The 7885-nt window shown below is 29.9% G+C and overlaps 1 protein-coding gene across 1 annotated transcript in view; it reads left to right on the plus strand.

Annotated features, from left to right (window-relative positions):
• Window positions 1-490: 490 nt before the first annotated feature.
• LOC106466970 (ankyrin repeat and SAM domain-containing protein 6-like) overlaps window positions 491-7885 on the plus strand; it is a 29585-nt gene continuing 22190 nt past the window's right edge. The window contains exons 1-2 of the mRNA XM_022395057.1: window positions 491-742; window positions 5143-5248. The gene's annotated coding sequence lies outside the window, so the exon portion shown is untranslated. The remainder of the gene's footprint in view (window positions 743-5142; window positions 5249-7885) is intronic.

Consider the following 7885-nt stretch of genomic DNA (forward strand, 5'->3'; position numbering starts at 1 on the left):
ACGTGAGACGTTCGTTATGAATTACAGCGTTTGTTATAGCGCGACTGTTGAAATTAAGTGTATTGCAAAGTTGTATTGAGAAAGAATAAACCAGTTTTATTTAAGAAAGGACTTGTATCGGTAAAGTTTCTTCGGAAAGAATTTCTACGGAAAATTAACTAACGATCAGAGACGTAACAGTATTCTGTTGAATATCCTCAGATTTGTTTTAATCAATATCAAATGAATAAAGCGTCTATTATTCTATAAAATAAGGAGTTTATAGGTCTAAATTGAACTCACTCACTGTTTTATGAAATAATGATTTTAAACAGCATAATCCTATTTTCATAAGCTTCGATTTATTTTCGCTATTTTAATTATGAATGCGTAAATGTAATAAAAGAGCATCTGTACATTTATTAGAAAACAACATAAAGAGAGTATGTATTAAGAGAGAGTATTATAGAGTATGTTTTGTTACATTCAGAGGTCACTGTTGGAAAACTTGGAATCTAAACGTCTAAAATATTATACATGACTCTGAAAAGGTCATTAGACTCAGTTGTTAATAAATTTTTACTTAAAATGTAAGCACTAAGTGATATTAAGCGTACACAAACGAACTGTACTAAGTAAATGTCTTAGTAGTTATTAAAGCAGGTATAATTTTACTATTTCACTTCTCACTAAAGTAAATATTAATGGTATTAGTAGTACATTTACAAGTTACATTATCAGTCTCGGTCTCTGGTCCAACCCAGTAAGTGAGTAACTAAATTCTAAGTAATAGTAATATTGTTAATGTTATATTTAATAACAGGTTAGTGTAAATATTATTATTAGCTAAACTTTAATTTTAAATCAAAAACGTAGAAATATTTATGAACTAGGGCTAGGATTGTACGAGTAATACAAGTTACAACGCATAACTACAACTTAAAAGTACAACAACTTTACAAGTTACAACAGTACAACCTGCAAATACAAGTGTAGAATTCACGACTAGTGTTTCCTTAACAAGAACTTAAGCTAACAATAACATTTAGTTTTAGTTTTAAATTTAAATTACAGCGATAATCGACGTCTAAATTACTGTAAACGTTATAACTTGTAGTAAAATAATGCTTATAATCAGTAAGTAAACTAAAAACGAAACTATTAATTTAGGTAATAGTAAGTTTTAATGATAAATCTATCAAGTTAAACTTAGTTGCTGCCATAGTCGATATCCTAATGTTAGGAGTGTCAAAAACAAACTGGATGAGTTCAATTTTCAAACTGAAATGGAAGTTTGTGATATAAGCTTAAGGAGAATCACTGAAAGTTGAAACATGGTTATTGTAATTATTCTGAAATTCCAGGGTATAAGTTTTTACTAGTAACTGAATTTTAAAAAGATGGGTGGAGTGGCTCTTTATATAAGAGATGGACTGCATCTTGGTGAGATTGAAAACAAACAGTGATAGTCAAGAGGCTGTATCAATTTGAGTTATATTAAGGGATTCCAGGAGTATAAAGTGTATATTAGCAATTGTTATAGACCATCTGATTGTGACTACAGAAAGTTTTCTATACCAAATAGAGAACTACTAGGGTGGATGCTATTACATATTTATTGTTAACCACTAATGAGAATGTGGTTGCAAGATTTGAAGCAGGAGAACAATTGTAAAAGAATGATCATTGTGTATCTAGTTCTGATATTTGGCTACATGTTAAGATAAAAGGAAATGAAATTTTAATTCTTATCCTTGATAAGAATTAATTCTTAATTTTCAGAAAGCCAATTCAGATTCCATGAGACAAGATTTATTATTAATGAATTTAGGAACATAACATACAAACAAAAAGAAGCCAGTTGGTTCTTGTTAAAAAGTTATGTGGGATGATACAGGAAATTTTATGAAAAAATTGCTTTTATTTAAGATAAGCAAGTTTCTAAAAACAGAAAAGGATAATGGGGAAGGGCAAAGCTAATTGGCTTACTGAAGGCATGAAGGGAAAAAAATCAAGGATACATTTTATAAATTTAAGAAGTTTTAATTAACAGGTGGGATGGAAGATTTACAGAAATATTGGTAAACTAAGTATTTGGTTGAGTAATAAAACTAGGAAATTGAAAAGGACATCTGAGAAACAGGAGTATAAAGTGTTTAATTAACAATTGTTATAGGCCATCTGATTGGACAGATGAACTATTGGTGCATGAGAAACTAAAATGAAATCAGGCTGTTATTAATAAAGATGCTGTTACAATAATTGTGAGAGATTTTAATTTTACTATTTTTAGACACATTGATTTAGCAGTGATAGAGATTTTTTGAAGTGACAAAATTTATTACTAATGAATTTAGGAACATAACATACAGACAAAAATTGTTTGAACTATAACAAACTTTCCTAAAGGATTGTAGTTTCAGAAAAATATTTAATTTTAATTTTTGTTTTACTATTTCTACTAGAAATTAATTATTTATTGTTGTTATTTGCACTCAGACTGAATAGTTCAAGTGCAAGGTGGTTTTCATGTTAAGTGTAAAAATACTTTTTTTATTTTAAAATTTTCAAACTTTATTTGCATAACCTCTAAAACCTTATAAATGCACATCAAAAGTTTTTTAAGAGAAATGTTTAAGTTTTTTTTATTCATTTTATCTACCATAGCACTATCTGTAGCTATTATCATCAGATATGTTCATACTTTTTAACTCTTTGTTGAATAATCTTAAAATATCTTCTTTGAGTTGTATGTATAATTTCACATTTTTACCCCTTCACTTATTGTTTATTTTTAATATTTACCATTTATTATTTCAACACATTCAACAGGTGCCTGCAGGTGATATAACTGCATCATCAGCAGTGATACTTTAGCCTCTGCCAAAATATTTTGTTCTCACAAAGTAATTTAAGCCTCATGGAGGGTAGCAAAATTTGGGTTTTATTAAAAAAATTGTTAAACCTTTCAAATATGAAACTTAAAACATAATTAACTAAAATCTAAATACAATTTGACTGTCTGTCCAACTAATATGTACTTAGGTGAGAACCAACAGCAATCATTAGTGAGGAGAAAATCAGCAAACAGTGCTTTGGCTGCTTGACATACTTAGTGATGTAAGCTGTGTGTGAGTTTTGAAATAAGTGTTGGTGGATTGTAATTTAAAAGGAGCTCTTTCTAATGGTTATAAACATGTCCATCAGATACATTGCTTGAAATAACATATATAATTTAAAAGGTGTGCGTAGCTACTGTCAGGGTGTGAGAATATTTATTTTTTTGTGATTTATGAATTGACCTGAAGGAATTTGAACTAAGAATAGGTAAATAACACCATACCAGTAGAATTCAGTCTCTACATGTACACCGTACATGAGCTGTTATTCAAATAACAGAAACAAAAAATTAGGATCTGTGATTGCTCCTGCATTATGTGGCAATATAACTGAGATTTAAGTATTTTTATTTAAAGGTTTCATTTGAAATAATGGAATTGAAACTTAAATAATATAAAACTTTCAAATATAACACATGATAATGCTAACCCCAGTAAAATACATTGATAGTAAAGTAGTTTAATGAAATTTTGAATGTAACTCAGTAAAACCTTGTGACATGCACAGAAAGGAGTTTAAAGAGTGCACAGTAATCAAAGGGTTAAAGAGCTTTTGCATTGCATAGTGGTATACAATTATCACACCTACTAACTTTTTCTAAGGAGTTGAAACTTTGAATGAAGGTTGGCTATTAATATTATGTTTTCTTTACAATTAAAAATTTGTTGTAATTACTTTTAACGAAACTAATGAATTTGAGTTTATCAGTATTTGTAAATAAGTTTTTTTTAAAGGAAAAATACAATAACAAGAACAAATTTTACATTTTGTATGGATTTACTTTTATTAACAAACATTTCTGTGAGATAAACCATTGGCTAGTGACCTATTAATTTTGATAGGAAAAACCCTCAACAGTGTTTTGGAAGAAAAGGATTTTAGTGTTTTGGCTGATAAGTCTCTTAGTGTGCTGTTGCTTGTTGTAGAGCAAGTAGGATTTTGAGTTGTATCAACAAAAATATTGAATAAAAGTCCAAAGAGGTTATAATTTCATTGTAAAGCTCACTAGATAGGCCACATTTAGAGTATCATGTTCAGTTTTAGGTTTCTTATCTTAGAAAATACATTGAATTATTGAAAATTATTTAGAGGAGGGTTACTAGGATGAGACTTAGGATGGAAAGCTTGTCATGTGAGGACAGTTTAAGATCTTGAAAAAAGAAGACTTAGAAGAGATCTGATTGAGGTGTTTAAGATTGTTAAGGGAAGTGATGGTGTTGGTGCATCATTATTTTTGTACTTAATGGTGAGAATGATAGGACAAGGGGATACAAATAAAACATTTGACAAAGCAGTCCTCAAAACTAGATCATCAAATCCACAACAAAAAAAAGGGGCCATTGTAAGTGTCTTAATCAAGATAACATCGTGACAGATGCTGTTAACTAATCTGAAAAGATTTCTCTTAAAGACGTATTAAATACATAAGCAGAGTAATAAACAAATGTCTTCATCGAGTTAAAAAATGAAAAATTTACTTTAGGTTTTTATACTGATTAAATATTTTTGGTGAAATATAAAATTACAGGAAGATTTCCAAATTAAATCAGAGGAATAACTTCTGTTGCTTTCTGCCCATTTGATATTCAACTTTTACAGAAAGTTCAAATCAAAGGATACTCATAAAAAAAAATAGGCTAGCAAAGTATATTAAAAGACTCCTAACAACTTTATTTTCAAACATCAAATAACATAAAAATTTATTTACATTTTCTGTTTGCTCTGTGTGAAGAAGTATTTAAAATATGTCAAACTATTTTAACTTTAATAAATTTCACTGTCACTTCCAGGACTAAAGTATGCAGTAATCCAAAATGAAACTACACATGATTTGATTGAGTGCATATTAGTCCTGGTTTTGAATAACATTTTGATGAAAACAAATGTTTTGTTAAGTAATTAACACAATGCAGAAGCTATAAAATGGGGAATTATCATTATATTAAGCTATCTGTGCAAATTATTAAAATACAAGTTAGAACTAAGAAGATAAATTAGATTTGTAATGTTATCTACATATACTTTTTCCTGGTCTTTCCTTAGGTAATGCACATGTCAAAATTGGATGCAACAGGTGCCTGGCTTTTAGGGTTGCCAGTTACAGCAGTCCAATAAATTCAGTCATAACTGGCACATTGAATTAGACAAGGTGAGATGTTTGTATCATTAAATAGTCTAATTATTTATCAACAGTCTTATTTTTCTATAATATCTTAATTTTTGAAAATATTCATAAAAAGAAAAGTTAAAGGGACAAAATGCTCATTAGTTTTTTTTTTATGAAAGTATTTTGTTTTTTGTCATTCATACTTGATGTTTATCAGAACAGGCTGTAGCTTTTCAAACAGCTTAGCTGTATGCTGTTGCTAATTTTAATAACTGAAAGGTAGGAGTCATCTTCAGAGAAGACAGATTTATTCTTTTAACAGAGTGGTTGGTCTTTGGAATGGCTTGCCTTCAGATCTGGTGGATGTAGAAAATTTAAGGGAAGGCTTTGATTTTTTTTTTAGATGGACCTATAGGTCCCTTGTCCTTTAAATTCTATATTATGTTAATTTTTTCTTATAAGGCCATTTTCACTGATATTATTTACCTTGACTTTCAGAAGCCTTTGATAAGGTACCTTACAAAAGATTGATTAAATAAGTTGGATGCTTGTGGATTTGCTGGGAGAATTATGCAGTGTATAGAAAATGGGCTTTGTTTTAGAAACAAAAAGTTATGATAAATGGTCATTTTTAATAGTGGATGATAGATCTAGTATGGTTTTTCAGTAGCTTGTTTCAGAGATCTTAGTTCTTCCTTATTTGTATTAATGATAGTAAAATGCTGGGTTCTGTTGAGAATGATTTTTTTATTCAAACAAACCATTTTTTTCCTTTGCAATAACTGTTAACATTTTCATATATACTTTCTTGCAGAAAAACAGCCAAAATCAAACATGTTAAAAGAGTTGATAAGCATCAGTCATTAACTTTTTGTAAGGGGCTAGATTCATTGAACCAACTTCTGAAACTGTGAAGCTATACATTCTAGAACTCTGAATTTCCTAAGTTTATCTTTACAAAATTTGGCAAGTTAAACCATAAGTCTTTTGTACACCGAAAGATCAGCTCTTTGATAAAGTTTTTGGATTAAAAATTTGTTAATTAATTTACGAAGCCTGTGCTGAGTTAGACTGAGAGAAACTTCATTGAAGGGTGATTTTCATCATGAGAATTAAAATACTTTTTTCCATCTTACAGTTTTCATGTTACATTTACATAATCTTAAGAACCTCCTAAATGAAATACCATATTTTTTTTTAAAATCTGTATTTTATCTCTTATTTTCTATAATGTAACACTATCTGTAGAGAAATAATCAGTGTACAGTAGAATGAAAAGCTAAAAAATATGGAATAATATGTAATACCTTTTTTTCCTCTGCAGTTAACAGTTAACATCTTCATATATACTTTATTTTGATTTCACAATTTTATTGCTGTCCTTTGTACATACTAGAGAGTAATCCTTGCATCGAAAGCAAGAAATCACATTGGGAACGATTAGTTGTTGCCTGTAGACTTAATTTATGATGTACATGTCATATTTCACACAACACTTGAGGTTGGGAAATTTTAGGCATTGAAGATTTCTAAGGCTAAGCTGAGGAGTTTCTAATTTTTACACATTACTTATTTTTGTTAAAAAAATATATAACAATACATAGAAAACAAGGACTTGTAGTACTCCATGTACTCAAGCTTCTTTTCACTCAAGTAAAAATTGAAGCTGTTTTGCCTTAAGTCTCATTAGGTTTCACAAATTTGGATGTCCAAAATGGAATTCACGTAGTTCTAAAATACACATATTTAGAAGACAAAAAATATATTGGTCACTAGAATAGAATGTCACAGAACTATTAAAATTTAGCTGGCTTTCTAAGTAAGCTATAAGTATTATGTCATCAAGAAATTGTCACTTTTTTCATAGATGAAAAACCATAACAACATGTATATCAAAACAAAACACTTATTAAATTAAATAGTTTCCATTCTTATTGATGATACTTTTCCATCTTACAATCAGGTTGTTAATGCCCTGATTAAAGAAATCACTAGGCTTTGAAGCAAAAAACATGTCGATGTCCTCTTTAACACCTTCCACATTTTCTCATTAAGATGGTGTTGCAGCAAATGAAAAAGATAATCTGATGGTGCCATATCTGGAGAATATGGTGGGTGGGGGAGAACTTCCCAACCCAACTCCATAATCTTGTGTTGCGACAAACGTGTCACATGTGGACGTGCATTATGATGGAGAAGAAGAACACCTTTCTGATTGACGAGTGAAGGGAGTTTCTGATGAAGGACTTGATTTAAATGTTCCAGTTGCTGACTATAGATCTCTGCATTGACAGTTCACTGTGGATTTAGGAGTTTGAAATTAATTACTCCTTTGAAGTCCCACCAAATGCAAAGCATCACTTTCTGCAGATGGAGTCTTGGTTTTAGGGTCGGAAGTGTTTTTTTTTTGTAGGACTGAGCCATTGTTTTTGGCATTTAATATTTGCATAGAGAATCCATTTTTCATCACCAGTGACAATTTTGTCCAAAAATGGTTCACGAGCATTATGCACCAGAAGAGACGAAGTAACATTCACACATTGGATGATCATTGGAGAGTTCTTGAGGCACCCAAACACCTTCTTTAAGGGCTTTTCCCATATTCCTTTGATTTTTATGTATTGTTTCATGAAAGACATGCAATTTCAGGGCCATTTCATGAGTGTGTTGCCTTGGGTT

Source organism: Limulus polyphemus, unplaced genomic scaffold, assembly GCF_000517525.1.
Source record: "Limulus polyphemus unplaced genomic scaffold, Limulus_polyphemus-2.1.2 Scaffold2442, whole genome shotgun sequence".
In the NCBI taxonomy this organism is placed as follows: domain Eukaryota; kingdom Metazoa; phylum Arthropoda; class Merostomata; order Xiphosura; family Limulidae; genus Limulus; species Limulus polyphemus.